The sequence below is a fragment of the Megalopta genalis genome, chromosome 2 (assembly GCF_051020955.1).
Source record: "Megalopta genalis isolate 19385.01 chromosome 2, iyMegGena1_principal, whole genome shotgun sequence".
Taxonomy (NCBI): domain Eukaryota; kingdom Metazoa; phylum Arthropoda; class Insecta; order Hymenoptera; family Halictidae; genus Megalopta; species Megalopta genalis.
Genome location: NC_135014.1, coordinates 37,425,030 through 37,445,405, shown reverse-complemented (window position 1 = coordinate 37,445,405; position 20,376 = coordinate 37,425,030). Strand labels below are relative to the sequence as shown.

The 20,376-nt window shown below is 43.1% G+C and overlaps 1 protein-coding gene and 1 long non-coding RNA gene across 4 annotated transcripts in view; both read left to right on the top strand.

Annotated features, from left to right (window-relative positions):
• LOC117225352 (acetylcholinesterase) overlaps positions 1–20,376 on the top strand; it is a 132,754-nt gene that overhangs the window by 48,164 nt on the left and 64,214 nt on the right. The window lies entirely within an intron of this gene.
• On the top strand, positions 5,752–6,803 carry LOC143263847 (uncharacterized). The gene is made up of 2 exons (XR_013037172.1): positions 5,752–5,933; positions 6,509–6,803. It is a non-coding gene; the product is annotated as an uncharacterized LOC143263847 (long non-coding RNA).

Genomic DNA, 20,376 nt, shown 5'->3' with positions numbered 1-20,376 from the left:
GGAGAAAAGTGATCGACGGGAAAGCTTCCTCTCCGTCGGCGTGTTTTTTAAAACGTTCATTGAATCCTCTCAGCGTGCGAATTCTTTTCGCAGCCTTTGCCGAGGCAAATGAAAGAAGGGCAGCCTTTGATCGGACGAAGTAGAATAGGACGGTTCATGGAAATGCAAGTGGAACAGGGATGCTTTCGGTCGGACAAGCAGACTAGAACAGTTCCCCGCGAAAAGGATGTAAAACCGGATAAAAGACGGGACTAACAAAATAGATCAATTCGATCCGAACAAATAGAACATCCCCTCCCAGGGAGGGGAGAAGAATGCGCACGATCGATAAAAAGTAACGGGAAAAGATTCCATCGAAAGCGCTGACAAAAATTCGGTGGAAACGAGATTCCACGCGGTGAATTTCCCATGTACGAAATTTCCCGAGGTTCTCCCTGATCTTTTTTTTTCACGCCGGAAGTTTTTCACGCTGGCGTACCATACGAGAATGGAACCGTGGCGCATCCCCGTTACGTTCCCCAGGCGAGAGCAGACGAAAGCGGACACGCGCAATATGTTACCAGGGGTGGACAGGGAAAAAGGAGGAAAACGCGCGCTCGTGTTCGCGTGACGCGTGCGAACCGGGGACGCACAAATTGTCAACGGAGAAGCCTGGAAATCGGACGCCGGTTGCCGCCGCCGAGGGTGGGCCGGTCTCGCGATTCCCCGGTAATTGAGCGGCCCGCGCCGCGTAATTAGAAACGGTGTCGCGTGGCGCAAAGCGGCGCAAAGTGGCTGCCCGGGACCGCCGCGCCACGACGCTACGACAAAGTAGCATGAGAGCCGCGCGCGCGGCCCTCCGTGCGGTCGTTCCGATTCCATTTTTCCATTGTGCCCGACGAGCCTGGCAAACTGAAAACTACGTATCTTCGCCTCCGTTTCAGACATTTTCTACCAACGGCGGACATGATATTTTTTACATTTAATTTAGACATTTTTAGATAAGGATATCAGAGTTGCTTTGACCGCCACGCGGACAACCGCGAAAATTGTACGACGAGGTTTAATGACATCGATCGCTTCGTCGCCGTTCTTACGTTTTGCGAATCTAATAATTTGGGAAAATGTAGTTGGTTACAGATTACAGTAAATTTTTCTTAATTCACGCTCAGATTGCGCATAAAAATGGACAATTTGGGAAGAGGAGACACGATTATTCGAGCCTTGCTGCCCGTTTTTATAGTTGTTAACAATCGGTAATTCCCAAATATAATCATATCTAAGAATTTTGCGGCAGGGGAGATAAACGAAAATTTACATTCTCTGCAATATGAAATAACAAAAGTCGCCGCATGTTTCGAAATTTACTCAGATTTGAAAATTACGGTAAATTTTCTCTAATTCACGCTCAGATTGCGCATAAAAATGGACAATTTGGGAAGAGGAGATACGATTATTTGAGCCTAGCTGCCCGTTTTTATAGTTGTTAACAATCGGTAATTCCCAAATATAATCATATCTAAGAATTTTGCGGTAGGGAAGATAAACGAAAATTTACATTCTCTGCAATATGAAATAACAAAAGTCGCCGCATGTTTCGAAATTTACTCAGATTTGAAAATTACGGTAAATTTTCTCTAATTCACGCTTAGATTGCGCATAAAAATGGACAATTTGGGAAGAGGAGATACGATTATTTGAGCCTAGCTGCCCGTTTTTATAGTTGTTAACAATCGGTAATTCCCAAATATAATCATATCTAAGAATTTTGCGGTAGGGAAGATAAACGAAAATTTACATTCTCTGCAATATGAAATAACAAAAGTCGCCGCATGTTTCGAAATTTACTCAGATTTGAAAATTACGGTAAATTTTCTCTAATTCACGCTTAGATTGCGCATAAAAATGGACAATTTGGGAAGAGGAGACACGATTATTTGAGCCTAACTGCCCATTTTTATAGTTGTTAACAATCGGTAATTCCCAAATATAATCATATCTACAAATTTTGCGGCAGGGAAGATAAACGAAAATTTACATTCTCTGCAATATGAAATAACAAAAGTCCCCGCATGTTTCGAAATTTACTCAGATTTGAAAATTACGGTAAATTTTCTCTAATTCACGCTCAGATTGCGCATAAAAATGGACAATTTGGGAAGAGGAGACACGATTATTCGAACCTTGCTGCCCGTTTTTATAGTTGTTAACAATCGGTAATTCCAAAATTGTCCATTTTGTGGACAATCCAAGCATGAATTAGAGAGAAGTTACTGTAATTTTCAAGTCTGAGTAAATTTCGAAACATGCGGGAACTTATTTCATATTGCAAAGAATGTGAATTTTCGTTTATTATCTTCCCTGCCGCAAAATTCCTAGACAGGATCTGCCAGCGTCAAAGTCTCTCTTTCAATATTATGGCTACCGATTCTGTTATTAGTTTGTCTAACGATCATCTTCCATCCGAACGAAGCTTAACGATTTTGTCTCGACTAACGATCTTAAAAGATGCTAAAAGAAATTATACTGCACAAAGTGGAGTCAAGTTCTTCCCAATTGACGCTCAGATTGCATACGAAAATGGACAATTTGGGAAGAGGAGATACGATTATTCGAACCTTGCGGCTCGTTTTTATAGTTACCGATTGTCAACGACTACAAAAACGGGCCGCAAGGCTCGAATAAACGCATCTTCTCTTCCGAAATTGTCCATTTTTGTGTACAATTTGAGCATCAATTAAAGAAAATTTACTGTATATTGAGTAAATAACTTATGAATGATCAATTATTAATTATAATAATCAAATAAATGAATGAATAAACAATTAGAAAGTCTTTATTGTACATTCAAAAATCGTAGCAAACAACGTTGTGTCCACTGCGAACATTCACCACAAAGTCGACGGGAGCTGTGAATCTCGAATGAAGAGCCGCAACTGAACAAATTCGAGTAACGAAAGCAAGGAAAGCGCTGCGAAATCGAATCTCTAATTACAAGGTAATAGATGCTTCCCTTAAACGTTGCGTACCCTTGAATGTTTGCAACTGTCCTCTGTTTTCCGCCGTTTCCCTTCGAAATGATCTCGAGGTTGTCGCCGCGGCATTCGGTCGCGCTTTAGACTGGCAAACCGCGTGCGAATTCTGGCGAAATCTTGGCCGGAAACGGAACGAAGACACCGGTATCGAGGCAGAAAGAGAAAGAGAGAGAGAGGAGAGAGAGAGAGAGCTCGTGGAACTGGAATCGGCGGGGTTGGCGGACGCCGGGAGTTTTCGAGGTCTAATAACGAGAAGCCTGATCGCTGTTGCGGCCGAGCGGGCTATCGCGGCAGATATCCGAGCGGATACGCGTGCCGGGGAACTTTTGTTGCAGAACTCTCTGCGGAACGAACGTCGTAAAGCCGCTTACGTATTGCGCCGCTACCCAGACGCGATTCCGTGCACGCTCCGGCGAGCGGACCCTCTGCCAGAACCATCGACCTACATTCAAACGCGGACCATCTCGCGGATGAAGTCGAACAGGTTCCGTTCTTCTCCTGGACGATCGCGAATCTCGAGCGAAATTCTGAGAGATTCCGGAACTTCCTCGGATGTAGGTCCGCCGAAATTAGGTTCGGTGTCCTCGAGACAGATCGGTTCTTTCGGACGACGCGCACGCCGCCGGCATGTTCCGGACGAGAATGTTGTCCTTGCAACGAGTCGGTCGAGGCGGAAATCTCGCGTTTAATCCGTAAAGTGGAGTAGCATCGAGCTATGGATCCGGATTCGCTGGGGAGAAGTTTGGCAAAAAGAAGATTCGCCGTGTAGAAAGTCCCGTTACGTTGAATATTAGAGCGGATCCGAGGAGATCCCCTTGTCTGGAAGTTCGCACCGCGCGCGGAACTTTGCAGAAAATCCGCTAAATTAAATATTCGCGACGAAGGGGAGCTTCCGCGGTGGAAAATCGCCGGCGAGGAAGGTCCGGTTTGCGGGAACGAGCGAACTACGCGCGGAGCCCGGAATAGCGAACCAAGCGGTAAGATTATTTGCCAACAGGAGGAAAGAATGAAGTCCCAAGATGGAAATAGGACCGGTCTCTATCGTGAAGAAGCATCGGTTCGCGAGCTAGCGGACGAGCCTGATCCGAATCGAAGGTACGACCTGGCAAGGTAGTCGGTCATAAAACGGCAGCGAAAGTATCGCGCGGCTCGATCATCCGCGCGATAAACCGTGTCTCCGAATATTCCGTGGTTGAGCGAGGGGCTGTGCACGAAAGCAAAAGCGACGTCGTCGATGACGGAGAAACGGAACGGAACAGGCCGGGACGGGCCGGGACGGGATGGAATGGAATGGAATGGAACGGAACGAAAACGGGGGTGGCTCGGGAGCCGCGGCGGTGACCTAGAGATGTCACTGGGTTAGCGTGCCCATGGGCCATCCATAACCCTGATACCGGTGCCGGTGATACACACTCGGCTCTGGCCTGTCATAGGCTGGCATGCAGCCCTGCAGATACACCGGCGCGCCGCGGCGCATCTACATACGGACGTTTCGCGTTCCACTTAACCGTTCTTCTGCATCCTAGGCCTGCACGCAAAGCTTGAACCGCTTCCAATTGACAACAGGCTCGATGCCGCGGTGCGCTCCGCGAACCAGCCATTCCTGGGATTAATCTCTCGACAGGACGCGACTCTCGATGCTTTTACTCTGAGGAGCTTTTGCTTTTATTTTATCAAATAAACCATTTTGTTACTAATATTTGCTTATTCACTTGACATTAACGTATACCGCATACATAATAAACGAGAAACGCTGGAGGAATGTATAAGTTAATTATAAAATCGTAAAAGTTAATTGTTAAAGTTAAAAATTCAGATTGCTGGTATACGTTATCAAAATTGTTCGATTAACCAGTTAGCTGTGGCGCCTCCTTTTCAGAGCGCGGGTATACTCGTCGAACATACAGAGTAAGTGATGCTGTTCAAATATTGGATCAAGAAGACGGTTTTATTTTATGAAATAAACAATTTTGTTACTAATATTTACTTATTCACTTGACACTAACGTATACCATATACATAATAAACGAGAAACGCTGGAAAAATGTACAAATTAATTATAAAATCGTGAAAGTTAATTGTAAAAGTTAAAAATTCAGATTGCTGGTGTAGAGTGGTACTCAGCAAAGCAAGAAACGATGCATAATGACACTTTGGACGTCGAGCACCAGTATCGTGAATTATTCATATAATTATTCATATTTTTTATTTGTTTGCTTGATTCTGGCCTGGCCTCAAAATATTCTGAACATCCTAAGATTTGAAAATATGTTTCTGTTTTCTCTAAAATTTCGATTTAAATAGCCGATGGTCATTACTTTTTACATGCGACGAGTATACTCGTCGTGACACAAAATTCTGCCACTTCTCCATGACGAGCATCCTCGTCAAACACAGCTAACTGTTTCAGACGTTGAGCACCGCGTCGTTCACGCATGGGTGACACTAATTTCTGAGCAATTTTCAAAACTCATTTTCATTGTAATACAGGTCATCCGAAAATTATGGTATTTCCGTGAAACGTGGGATTCCTGAGGTCATTTGAAGTAACTTTTTCCTTAGCGAAAATGCAATCCGCGGCTTCGTTTACGAGTTATCAACGAAAAACACTGACCAATAAGAATCGAGCTCGGCTGACGCGAGGCGGCCCAGCCGACGAGCGGACGAAGCCCAGTTCCGCTCATTGGCTCGGCCGCCTCGCGCCAACTGTTCTCGCCTCTGATTGGTCACTGTTTTTCGTTAATAACTCGTTCTTCTGCATCCTAGGCCTGCACGCAACGCTTGAACCGCTTCCAATTGACAACAGGCTCGATGCCGCGGTGCGCTCCGCCAACCAGCCATTCCTGGGATTAATCTCTCGACAGGACGCGGCTCCCGATGCTTTTACTCTGAGGAGCTTTTGCTCCTCGGCTCTGATAGGTACGGTTCTCCTCTTCGTTCGTCTGTTCGTTCGTTCATTCATTCATTCGTTCATTCGTTCGTTCGTTCATCGTTCATCATTCCGTTTCCTTTCGATTCCAGTCGGCGCATACTGCGGCCGTCAATGGACAAAATTCGAAAAAGTCGCTGCATCATATTCATATTCACCTATTCAAAACTATGTGATCAAAAAATTGAGCAGAGATTGATTTTGAGTGAGTTCGCCGAGCGAATATTAGGAGAATGAAATGACACGTTAGTTTACAGCGCAGCTTGTTTGCATTGTCCTGTGAATAGAAGGCCGTTTTACGATGAAAACTTTGCAGAAAATGATGGCTACAGATTATATCATTGTAATTAATCTATAGCAATTTTGTGATACTTATATGCAATATAATAATCAACACGAGATGATATAATTAAAGTCGATTTATCTTCGATTTATTTATTTTTTCGATTTATTTTCGACGCTCTAGATAAGGTTTTAAAAGAAGCGGCGCAAAATATCACGGGATTCTTATTCCGACATATTCGTCAGATAATACATTTTAATACTATAAAAATATTCCTTGCAGAAAATTGCGGTCTTCGGAGTTATTTAGCAAAATACGTAGCCGTAATCGGTCAACAGCTTGGTACGAGGACATTCGCTCATAGTAACATAATCCTGACCAAACGTTGACGTAACCTTGACATATTTGTCAGATAGTACATTTCGATACCATGAAAACTGCGAGAAATTGCGTTCTTCGGTGTCATTTAACAAAAAATATGTAATTGTAGTCGGTCAACAGCTTTGTACGCGGATATACACTTATGTAAACATAAGATTTGATTATTCAATCAAAAAATAAAGAATTTTTTATGAAATCGTATCATTTTTTTATGCAGATCGATGCATCTTTGTATCTTCTTTGACAAACTATTAAGGCATTTTGGTCGATAATTGAGCAGCTTAGAAATTATGATTTTTGTCCCGGATGTTCCGCCGTAAACGGGTTGTTTTTTTCCAGGTTTCAATTTTTAATCTCGAGTTCTGATCATCGGACTGCGTATCTTCGCATTCAGAGATATTAATGACGCTTCTGCTTTATTTCTATCGGCAGCAACCATTTCAGAAGACAGCCGCAATTTTTATCTAGTTCCGGTGTTGCGAAGTAATCGACAAAAGTGGGTTCCTCTCCTTATACAGTAGTGTGCAAAATTACAGGCTTAAAATAACTTTTACATTTTCACTAATATTGAAATAAAAATACAAAAAAGAGATTATATTTATGTATTTCTATTTTCTATTATTTCTAATGTGGAAAGAAACAAATACAATGTTTTGCTAGCTTTTTGTTCAACTATCAGTAAAAATGTGAAAGTAACATTGAACCTATAATTATCCACACCACTGTACGTTCGCCCATTTTATTCGCGATTCCAGCCTAAAGGCTGGAAGCTTTCCAGCTCTTCATTTTCAATTTTCTCGATTTCTAATCGTTTGTGACCGAAGATTTCCATATTTTTCGGTGTGTTTTTATATCCTTCCGAAGTTTAGTATTTTATCGTGTTTTTTTTGTGGACTAATATTTTATTTACTTTTGTATTTGAATGCAATTTTTGGGAGGGGAGAGGGTTAACATTTCTTAGAGATTTTTCGAACGGACACGATCTTTTTTAATAACTTTTTTTTTTAGTATCATCTGGATGCCTGTTCGAGTGAAATCATTGATGCGAAGGTTTTCTGTGTGTGAAAATTCGTCGGAAGTTGTTCGTGGGAACCAAAGTCCAAACCGGACTCAACTACTTGCTGTTTCCGCGTTGCATCGCAAATGTTTTTTGATCGGGATTTCCATATTTGCAGACATCAACTCGATGATCGTACTATTTCCATAAATCGAAATCGATCTTTCATTCGTCCAGCAGTTCGTAAAATATTCGACGAGAAAGAGTTAACCGAGTTAACCGTCGGATTCTTAACCCTAGAAAGATAACCATATGACAACGTACGTAAAAGATAACCATACGCTTCAGAGGCGCATGCTTTTCTAAGGCGTCAATTTTATACTAACAATGGATATTTATTTAAGTTAATCTAGTCATTTTAAAGGTTTGGCATTATTGTAAAAATAAAATGCATTTATATTATATTTTTTTATATTTTAAGTAATTTTAAACTTAAATCACTAGACCTCTATGAAAAATTAACAAAAATCAACAGTCTTCGCAGGCGCCTCTGCGACGTAGGTTATCTTTCTCGGGTTAAACGAACGATTAACGGAGGCCAGAAATTGGTTCGGCAGTCACGGTCACGGAAAGAACGATCCGGGGCTGGTGGTTGCCGATATGCCAGTTAAAACAGCTATTAACAGGCTTTCCGGTGGGCAAAGTAGCATAATTTATCGACCGGAAGGCGTCACCGTGCAAAGTTTCCGCTTCGGCCGCGAAACTTATCGCCGCCCGAAGCCGAAATCCGTTCGCCTCGCCGGTGGCAGCCGCTATTCATCCGGTCTCGCCATATTCTATTTGTCCCGTCGATACGGTGCATAACAAAGCGATCGTTATTATAATCCCTCGCTCGAAGGAACACATGCACCGTGATATATTAGCCCGTGTGCCGGCTGGCGGATCGATGAACGAATCGCTTAGCCGCGCGGCTCGCCGTGTTCCAGAAAATGGGGAAACCCGAAAGCTGGAAACGCGAGCGGGCAAATTCCGGGAGACCGGGATTCCGGGCCAGTAAACCGTGCACGCGAGCCGATCCTGGCGCGGCGCGGCGCGGCGCGGGAAGAGGCGGGTTCGAGAGGTTAGCATCGAAAAACGCATTTGCGAGTCCGAAAGGGGGATGGAAATTTATTCGAGCCCGAGCCGAGTCGGACGAAAAAACAGGTTTCGTTTTAAAGCGTTTCCCCGGCGACGAGCCGACCGGAACAATAACCGTCGCTCGAACGGGACCGACCAGGAACAATGATTCCCATTACCAGTCGCAGTTTTATTTAAAAGCCGGTCGCTCGGATAGCATTGTTTTTCGCGGCCGGCGCGGTGGACCGTGAATTCCTCGCATTTTTCAATCCTCGCTTTCCGATGATGCACCGCCTCCTCCTCTTCGTTTAAACACTCCTTACGAGCATTGTTCGACGCGATGGAAAAGCTCTTCGTATCGGGAACGCGCCGGCATTCGATTACGCTTCGCGGATTTTCGTGCGCTTGCTCGGGTCCCGTGGTACCTGCGAAAGCATCTTCGCGGTTCAGCACATTTCGAAATAGTAGATCCGTGTGACGTAGAGGCAAGCGAGCACAGTTATACTTGGTTTCCAGTCCGCGAAGGTACGCGACGTTTGGATGCTCTTCTACCCGCGATGTCGCGCTGAACTGTGTCGTCTTATGCGGGAGTTTCCACGGAATACGGTTGTTTCTCCCGGAAATGCTCGGTGGTCGGCATTGAAACCGGCAGATCTGAGAATACTAAGTCGCGATTCTTCGAGCCTCGCGGCTCGCTTTCATTCGAACTCGGGGCAGTCGGCGAAAAACGCAGCGGTCTTTGCTATAGTATGAATACTATATGAATGCGTAGTAATGCTAGAATAAAAACGACGACTTACTTTTCTATTTTTAACTTTTCTATTTCTAACTTTTTGCCACGATTCGAAGGCAATTCGGAGGTCATATGACACGATTCGAAGGCAATTCAGAGGCCACATGACACTATTCGAAGGCGATTCGGGGGCCTCATGACACGAATCGAAGGCAATTCGAAGGTCATATGATACGATTCGAAGGCAATTCAGAGGCCACATGACACTATTCGAAGGCAATTCGGAGGTCATATGATACGATTCGAAGACAATTCGGGGGCCACATGACACTATTCGAAGGAAATTCAGAAGTCACATGACACGATTCGAAGGCAATTCGGGGGCCACATGACACTATTCGAAGGCAATTCAGAGGTCACATGACACGATTCGAAGGCAATTCGGGGGCCTCATGACACGAATCGAAGGCAATTCGGAGGTCATATGACACGATTCGAAGGCAATTCAGAGGCTACGTGCCCCGACTTGAAGGCAATTCGATGGTCATATGCCACGATTCGAAGAAGATTGATCACGTACCTTGTAGCTCCGCAGTTTTTCTTACCTAACTCACACCGAAACAGACTATTTTGTATTATCTTCCAAGAATTCGCGTCGCGTGCCGCATCACACGCTTGACCGATTCCATCGACCCTTAGCATCGACGTAGCAATAAATTACACAGGCATAGGACTAGCACAGGGAAATTCACAGCAACCCCAAATTTGGCATTTCCGGGAGAAATTACTGTATGTTGTTCTATTTTATCGTTCAGATACGGATCATTTTGCGAACATCGTAGAAAAAAGAAGGAATTTCCTGTCCAGTTTCAAGAATCACTCTTTATGCTGGCATACGGAGAACATTTCGGTAGAATTTGCGATGCGTTCGACGAAGATGCCCAGCGTACTAGATTCTGATGCTAAGAATTCTGACAAAGATTTTAACGTAAAAATTCAAACATGAATATTCTGGCGTAAAGATTCGGATGTCAGGAATCTGGCGCGAAGATTCTTACATTAGAATTCCGATACAGTAGAACCTCGATTAACCGAACGGAATTTTTCTCGATCTTTGTTATTTAGATTTTCGACTATTCGAGGTGATAACGATGATGCTGTTGAAGGATCTCGATTAAACGTCGATCAATAATTTTATACCACTGTGTTCATAATTTATGTAAAATAAAAGGAAATTACCTATCAATTTCGAATTCGGATAATCAAAGTTTTACCGTGTAAGGATTCTGACATACAGTGGCCTATTAAAATGAGACGCAAGGCTCGAATAATCGTATCTCCTCTTCCCAAATTGTCTATTTTTGTGCGCAATCTGAGCGCGAATTAGGGAAAAACTACAGTTAATAATAACAGTTCCACGGTTTTTCTTACCTGACTCACATCCAAACAGATCTTTAGCATCGACATAGCAATAAATTACACAGGCGTAGGACTAGCACAGGGAAATTTACAGCAACCCGAAATTTGGCATTTCCGGGAGAAATTACTGTACAACTATGCGAATTGGAAATGATTCGTTATTACTGTGGAAGCAGCAGATACCATCGAAGCTGAACGTTTGCGTTCTCTCTTACAGATTCGCATTCAGCTTGATAGATCCATCGGAAACGTTTACTCAAAGTTCCGTCGTCCAATTGGACGTTGAACAGTGTATCGATAGATGACGAATTTCATACATCTAGGAGAACAACGATGCCGTGAATCGTGAAACATCAAATCCATCGTAAGAATAATTACACGTTGATTTTCAGCAAACTCTTTTGCTTAATTAAATTTCTATGTTTCGCCCCTGGGCACGTAATCTCGTTGCATCGAGAAATCGAGTGCATTGAATCGACCGAAAAATGCAACAGAAAATATTGTTGTTCGCAGAGGATTGAAACGATTGCGTAGAGAAATTTTGTTGAATGGAATAACATAGTTTCTCGCATTTGAATCCCCATTTCGAGGCACCGTGCGTCGCACCGCTTAGCAGATAGACACCAGAATCGCGAGAACAAAGCAATATCGTCGACTTCGCGCGTTCCCGAGCATGGATAACCGGGCAAAGCCGTGTTCTGTCCGCGGCATCGCGACGATAGTCGCAAGAAACGAGTCTCCGGCTGTCTTTTCTCTCGGCATTTTAAAGGAACGAGCGCTCCCAGCGCCGCAAATGAATCTCCCCGTGGCTCCTGGGAAATCTTTTCGCGCACCGGCGCGCCTCGCTGCACGACAAGATACGGTTCTTAAACGGAAGCGTCTTTAACGCGTTGAAATCGCCGCGCTGGCTGCCTTCTCCCAGGCAAACCCTAAAACCTCGGCGATAATTGAAGTAAGCGAGATTCTAGCGTGACTGCGTAGCAAATGGCTCGGGCATGGCGCTTAACGCGCGAAAATGTCCTTCGGTATTTTACAATTCGACTAAAGTGTTGCGATTTTAATACCAAGGCAGCGCTTTATTTATTGGTCGCTGTCGGTTCAACCGATGGTAAGATTAAAACTATTTTATGCCGGGAGATATTATTTAACGTCAGAAGGTTTTTTTAGAGGAAAACGTTTACCGTATTTCTATCGAGTTTTCTATCCAGTTTACAGCTAGGATCATCGCTTCTCGAATTACTAAATTGAGGTAAATAATACGTCAGTCAGGTGCCGAACATCAATTTGAACAATATCAAAAAGTGATATGAAAAATACCCACGTTATCAAAATTGTTCGATTAACCAGTCAGCTGTGGCGCCTCCTTTACAGAGCGCGAGTATACTCGTCAATCATACAGAGTAAGTGTCGCTGTTCAAATATTGGATCAAGAAGACGGTTTTATTTGATCAAATAAACAATTTTGTTACTTATAATATTTACTTATTCACTTGACATTAACGTATACTACATACATAATAAACGAGAAACGCTGGAGAAACGTACAAATTAATTATAAAATCGTGAAAGTTAATTGTAAAAGTTAAAAATTCAGATTGCTGGTATAGAGTGGTACTCAGCAAAGCAAGAAACGATGCATAATGACACTTTGGACGTCGAGCACCAATATTGTGAATTATTCATATAATTATTCATATTTTTTATTTGTTTGCTTGATTCTGGCCTGGCCTCAAAATATTCTGAACATCCTAAGATTTGAAAATATGTTTCTGTTTTCTCTAAAATTTCGATTTAAATAGCCAATGGTCATTACTTTTTACATGCGACGAGTATACTCGTCGTGACACAAAATTCTGCCACTTCTCCGTGACGAGCATCCTCGTCAAACACAGCTAACTGTTTCAGACGTTGAGCGCCGCGTCGTTCACGTATGGGTGACACAAATTTCTGACCAATTTTCAAAACTCATTTTCATTGTAATACAGGTCATCCGAAAATTATGGTATTTCCGTGAAATGTGGGATTCCTGGGGTTATTTGAAGTAACTTTTTCCTTAGCGAAAATGCAATCCGCGGCTTCGTTTACGAGTTATCAACGAAAAACACTGACCAATAAGAATCGAGCTCGGCTGGCGTGAGGCTGCCGAGCCGACGAGCGGACGAAGCCCAGTTCCGCTCATTGACTCGGCCGCCTCGCGCCAACTGTTCTCGCCTCTCATTGATCACTATTTTTCGTTAATAACTCATAAACGATGCCGCGGATTGCATTTTCGTTAAGGAAAAAATTGTTCCAAATGACCTCAGCAATTCCTCGTTTCTCGGAAATACCCTAATTTTGAGACACCCTGTATATTCGAACAAGCTGAATTTAACTAGGATATTTCAAATGCGAAAGAGTTTTAACGTTATCGACAATGATCAATTTTAACTTCCTAAGTTCCGTTGAATTAATTAAATTGCTTTTATTTCGCAGGAATTGTAGCGGCCGATTGCCGTCGCTGAACGCGTTAATAAAACCCCGAGAGTTGCGATTCACCATAGAAAACATTAATTCAACTCTCTTTCGTATTCCGAAAATCCCGACAGCATACAGTTCGTTCAATATATCACAATGAAAATGAATTTCGGAAGCTAGTTAAAAGTTATCGCCCGTCTCGCTCGTACGTGCGCGACCGACGCGGCTAACGGTGGACGGACGAAAATTTTCCGCGTCGACGTAATTCCGCGATAACGTCCGCATAAAGAACGCATAAAAATTCTCGAAACGCACGATCCGCCCCTCCAGGGCGATGGTTGAAACTGCAAAAAAGAAAAAAGAAAAAACGAAAGCGAGAGCGAAATTTTCTGCAGCAATTTCTGAAGATCGATGTACGCGGGAACGTTGAGAAAATGAAACGCGAAACGGAAGGGAAAAACCGCGGGGCGGACGGGGGTTGCGCGAGCATGTTGAAACATGTTTCGCGCGCGTCCTCGAAAACGCGGCCGTGTTTCGCGGGAAATTGGGAGTTCGGGGAACACGGGGCGCACTGCGGACTCGCAAGGAGGAGAGAGGCCGGGAGGGAAAAATTGGCGGAACGGTTCGCGGACGAGGCTCGTTTGTGTTTCTTTTTCGCGTGCGCGCTGGCGAGGAGCGTCGGCGCGGCGTACGCCGAGCGGAGGGCAGCAGAGTGGAGGGACCGGAAGCCGTCGCCGGGCTTAGAGGCCATTGTTTCCGGCGGTCAACAGTGTTAATTTCTCCGGGAGCTTGACGAGGGGTGGTCGGGGGTCGGACAGCGAGCAGAAACGAACGAACAGAAATTCCCGTGGATCATTGTGTTCGCGGGCAAACAGTGCCCATAAGCGAATCGCATCGAGAGGCAAATTGGGTGCACCGACCAGTCGATAATTCGCTGCTACGCGAAATTTTGTTGTTCTTCCTCTCGAATCCACTCGTCCACCCTCTATACTTCGCTCTCCCTCCCTCCCTCCCTCCCTCTCTCTCTCTCTCTCTCTCTCTCTCTCTCTCTCTCTTTATTGCTTTCGTTCTTGCTCTCTCGATCCGATTCGTGTTCTCTGTTTCGTGAAACGCCGCGCCGGCCGAAGTGGTTCGCGAGACGGAAGGGTGGTCGAAGTTGACGAGCGGATCAAACAGATTTCCAGCCGACCATTAATATTAATACGCGCTCTCGATCGGGATAGATTGCGCGGGGTAAATCGCCGGTAATCTTGCCGAGTTATACCCGCCATGAATATGCAAAGTTAGGCGATACACCGCGTAAACGAATCTGCGCGGACCCGCTCGCCGCGTTCCATCGCGATTTCCGACGCGGCCGCTTCGTGCGGACGCACGCCGGCGGACGCGTCGCGGCGCGGCTGGTTCCCCTCCATCTTCCGCGACGCTCAAAATGGCCGCCCGAAACACCAGCCCGGCCCTGTTTGCAGATAATTATACCGACCGGCCGCAAATAATTGTTTTGGATATTTTCGTTCGACGAGATATCACCAAGCCGTTCGATGCTCGCAGCTGAAACGCTCCCCGATCGCCGCCGCTCCGACGTATTCCGACGCGGAGAATCGGATCTCGCTTCGGCGAGCACTTGCAGCGATTTTGCTTACGCGGATCGAACTGCGGATTTGATTTCTGTGGATGAAAGAATTATCGGACTCGTTTAATCATTTCGCTACGGAGCGGTTGCGTCAAAATGCGATCGCTGCGAACGGAGTACTGAAGTACGGAATATATTTCTGCTTCTCCAAGTTTTCCGTAGTCCAAATATATTCAGATTTTTGTGATGTTCAGCGCGTTACTGTTTGTCTTGCATGGCAAACGCTTTCAGTATCGGTATTTTTACTTTCAGTATTTTCGCTATCGCTCGTGAAAAATATTCTCCTAAATCTTCTTTTCCCCATGATTTGACAATGGGTCTAACAAAATTGAATACTTTAAAACTCAACATATTATCACACAAAGGCAGAAATCGAGTATTTACCCGTGAATGATTAAAATGAAGCCAAGAAAATTATTTTAGAATTATAAATTCGTGTAAACCTTTTAATCGCTACCATTATAAATTGCTAGTATACAGGGTGGAGCATTTTGAACAGGTCACCTGAATAACTCGCTTATTTTTAAAGATAGGAGAAAATGCATTAGATCAAACTTACTTGGTATCGGGGGCTCATATATTCTGGTATTACCCATTTTTCTGTAGGCGGAGGTGTCAAGAAGATACGAAGGTCAATTCTGTTTTTTTAAATGGAACAGTAAGTTTTTTCACTTACATTCTGATAGAGTGTTTCGAGGCGAATACAATGAACTATTATGGAGGTCAATCAAGGTCACCCAAAGTCAGCTGCAAGAGAAAATATATTGTCTCAGAGTACTTTTCGAATACTTATGTATCACGTGTGTGTATTACGTGACACGGGTCACAAAAGATAAACAAACATTCAATCACATTGTACGCTTATCTGTATCCTCAAACGTTAATGGTAATTTTAAATTATCTGTTTTAGAAAATAATTTGAAGAGAAATTCAAAGATTTATACATTTCAGCGAAGGATTAGAAATGTCGTAAATATTTCTGGACTTTTCGTACTAAATGTCATATGGTCATAGTGTTGTGGTCGTTGCATTGGACTTGATCTTAGCGTTTACATTATGACGATAAAAATTGCACACACAAGTAAATAGATGACATTATTTTTTGATTAGATTTATAAACAAATTTGTGTGATTATTTGCCATTTTACTGTATTTTAGCTTTGCTTTTCTGTGTCACTTTGGGTGACCTTGAATGACCTTCATAATAGTTCATTGTATTCGCCTCGAAACACTCTATCAGAATGTAAGTGAAAAAACTTACTGTTCCATTTAAAAAAACAGAATTGACCTTCGTATCTCTTTGACGCCTCCATCTACAGAAAAATTGGTAATGCCAGATTATATATATATATTATATATATATTATATATTATTATATATATATTACCAAATATATATATGAGCCCCCCGATACCAAGTAAGTTTGGTCCAATGCATTTTCTCCTATCTTCAAAAACAAGCGAGTTTTATTCAGGTGACCTGTTTAAAATGCCCCACCCTGTATATCCGTCGCTGGCAATGTTCTAAAGAAGACTGAAACTGTGTATCGTTAGAATGAAACACAATATCGTCTTGTCAATAGTGTTATATTTCATGATAGTCAATTGTTTAAGGCATGCAGCGTTGCCAGATACTCGATTAACAAAAGTATCTCATGTAAAGTATGTAAGTATATATGCTCTTCGTACCCGCGGTCATTCTTCGAGGGCGTATATATACGCCCATCGGAGCAGAAGGGTTAATCCTTGCGCGTATTATTAAACTATCCAAAATATGTAAAGCTCAGTTATTGCACATATTCGATATGAATTTCTTCTCGCGACACGTTGAGCGGCGCTCAAAATCAGAAAATGAGATATTTTGCGATATTTTGTCAGGAATTACTGAAAATTAGTAAAGAAAGAATTGAAACGGCTACATATATCCGTCTATATTCACGCGCAAGTGTTGAAGGGGAGGTCGTAAAGTCGATAATTTAATGTATTATTTATCAGCGGGAATGAAACGATACTTGTAATAAATCCGAAATCGTTTAAACCGCGCGGACGGCGCAATGAATATTATACATTATTTTATTTGCACGGAGCGTTGCATCGAGTTTCCGGATTTCACATGCGAGCAATAATTAATGCGAGATACGTGTAATTGGAATTTATTGGTTTAGGAATGAAACGCAGAAGCGAGTTGGCGGAGTAAAAATAAGAATCCCGATCGTGTGCTCGAAAGATCGAGAACGCCGAAGGATCCGCAGTCCAATTAACACGTTGAATGCCACGGGGGTCGCCGGTGACCCGCGCTTAACCCTAGAAAGACAACCATATGACAACGTACGTAAAAGATAACCATACGCTTCAGAGGCGCATGCTTTTCTAAGGCGTCAATTTTATACTAACAATGGATATTTATTTAAGTTAATCTAGTCATTTTAAAGGTTTGGCATTATTGTAAAAATAAAATGCATTTATATTATATTTTTTTATATTTTAAGTAATTTTAAACTTAAATCACTAGACCTCTATGAAAAATTAACAAAAATCAACAGTCTTCGCAGGCGCCTCTGCGACGTAGGTTATCTTTCTCGGGTTAATTTGGCGGGGACGCCATGGGGGCCACCGGTGACCGGCGCGCCCAAATTGATAGAAATATATATAATTTCAAACAAATGTCAATATCTAAAATTTGGTATTATTACCATCGTCAATTCGAACAGTGACCCCTGTCGCAATTAACATGTCAAACATGGTTATACACTGTAACTTATCTATTACAGATAATATTTCAACATTATACAGGGTGTCCCAAAAATGTCTCGCAATCCGCAAACGGGAGGTTCCTCGGGTCATTTGAAGCAACTTTTTCCTTGACGAAAATGCAATCCGCGGCTTCGTTTAGGAATTATTAACGAAAAACAGTGACCAATGAGAGGCGAGATCGACTGCCGCGAGACAGCAGAGCCAATAAGCGGAACTGGGCTTCGCGCGTCCGTTGGCTGGGCCGCCTCGCGCCGGCCGAGCTCGCTTCTTATTGGTCAGAGTTTTTCGTTAATAACTCGTAAACAAAGCAGCGGTTTGCATTTTCGCTCAGGAAAAAGTTACTTCAAATGACCACAGGAACCCCCCATTTCCGAATTGCGAGACATTTTTGGGACACCCTGTATACATCACATAAAAGAAAATTCATCGTGGCGCCACGAACGATTTCTGTAAAACCGGCGTTGGCGTTCGAGGTGTTAAGTTTTCGAGCAACAATCCGCGCAACGTTCGTTCGTCTTCTCGCGGAATACCGGGACCGCGTCAGTAGCAAATACGCGACTAATTTGCGAAATTAACTTCGCACGCTGTAAATTATATAGACGACGCCGTCGTACAATTTGATTAGTATTTTGAATAGCATTGTGACGGCCGCGTTTCGGATCATTAAAAATTCCCGCACGTGGTGCGCGGATGCTTTTAAATTGCGATCGTTTGCTCGGCGGCGAATTCTATTGCTATAATTACGTTCATAGTATACATATATGCAGATTCGCTGCTCCAGTCAAAATTCGTCTGCCGCATTAAAACAGAATGATCTGGAAAATCGCGCGGACAAAGACGTGGAAAATTCAACGGCTATTAGGTGTTAGAAGAGGAACGACCTTTGCCCCACGGGAATTATCGATCGACGCCGAATATTGCATGGAAAAATGTTGTAACTACCGTTGGCATCGATGACTCGGTTTAACGCGGATAAACATATAAAAAATCCAAAAAAGATGCTATTCAAATTTGTAAGTTCAGTGTCGCGAATTTCGTCACGTCGCGCGTCGCACATTATTTCTGCAAATTCTGCCTTCTAATTTGGTGAGAGCACGCTCGGAAAGTCGCGGCGCCGTTGATTTACACGATGCTCTCTGAAAACGTCTTCTCCCTTCGAAAATAGCCTAAACCGTTCGCTTATTGTCTCCAACCGGTACTGCGATCAGCTTGATCTCCTTTGTAACTCTTATTCTTCCTTTAAGCTTACTACCGCAAACGCTATTCGCCGCTCGTTTTCCTCTCCGCTCACATAATCAATTTATATCTTTTTTCTTTCTTCTTTTCTAAAGTTTCAGTATTTGAGCTTTTTCTTTTTTAGTTTGAAGTTTTTGTATTTTATCCGTCCTTCCGTGACTGCTGCATTATTATCGCTCTGCCCCCCTTCCACTCTCTCTGTGACAAAGGGTTTATCCTGTCGATAATCAAATTATTATTATTATTATTATTATTATTATTAAAATTGAAATCCATCGCGAATCCGCGAGTAAAGTTGTTAATATTGTTATTACTAGTATCATTATTATTAAAATCGAAATCTATCGCGAATCCGCGAGTAAAGTTATTAATATTATAATGATTAAAATCGAATATATATATATTGTTATTATTACTATTATTAAAATCGAAAACCACCGCGAATCCGTGAATAAAGTTATCAATATTGTTATTATTTGTATTATTATTATTAAAATCGAAATCCATCGCGAATCCGCGAGTGAAGTTATTAATATTACAATTATTAAAATCGAATATTGTTATTATTAATACTATTAAAATCGAAAACCACCGCGAATCCGTGAATAAAGTTATTAATATTGTTATTATTTGTATTATTATTATTAAAATCAAAATCCATCGCGAATCCGTGAATAAAGTTATTAATGTTGGTGTTAATATTGTTGTTATTATTATTATTAAAATCGAAATCCATCGCGAATCCACGAGTAAACTTATTAATATTGTTATTATTATTATTATTAAAATCGAAATACATCGCGAATCCACGAGTAAACTTATTAATATTGTTATTATTATTATTATTATTATTATTAAAATCGAAATCCATCGCGAATCCACGAATCCCACGATTTTCGTAACATCCCTTCGCAGGACCGAAATCGAGGCGAATCGCGGACATCCAGCAGCTGTTCCGCGATCGTTCGAAGCCGAACGGACGTGCCGCCGTCCCCGGAAGTGAGAAAAGTCGGCGTAAAGAACGATCGATCGCAACAAAGGCGACAGGTCCCCGGAAGATCTGACACGAGGCCGACGAAATAATTATCGAGCCGCTGTGTTTGGCTTCCGGGGGGAAGAAGTCGGGAGACGAGAGAGGTGCCGGGACACACCACCGTCATCGCCGTCGTCGTCGACGTAGTCGTCGGCAGCCTTCGGTGCCGCGATCCAAATTCATTATCCGCGTTCCCGCGAGGCGAGTCATGTCGAGGCAGCGTCGAAATGAATTCCGAAAGTGGGGCGCACGCTTATTAGAAATTCCTGGATTACTGCCGCATACGTGTGTACCCGGGGCTCTATTTCGGCTCCGCGGAGGCTCGACCGGGTAGCTGGATCCATAGATCCGCCCTCGCGATGGATCGCGGAGGCCGGAAACGCCGGGTCGGGCCGCGT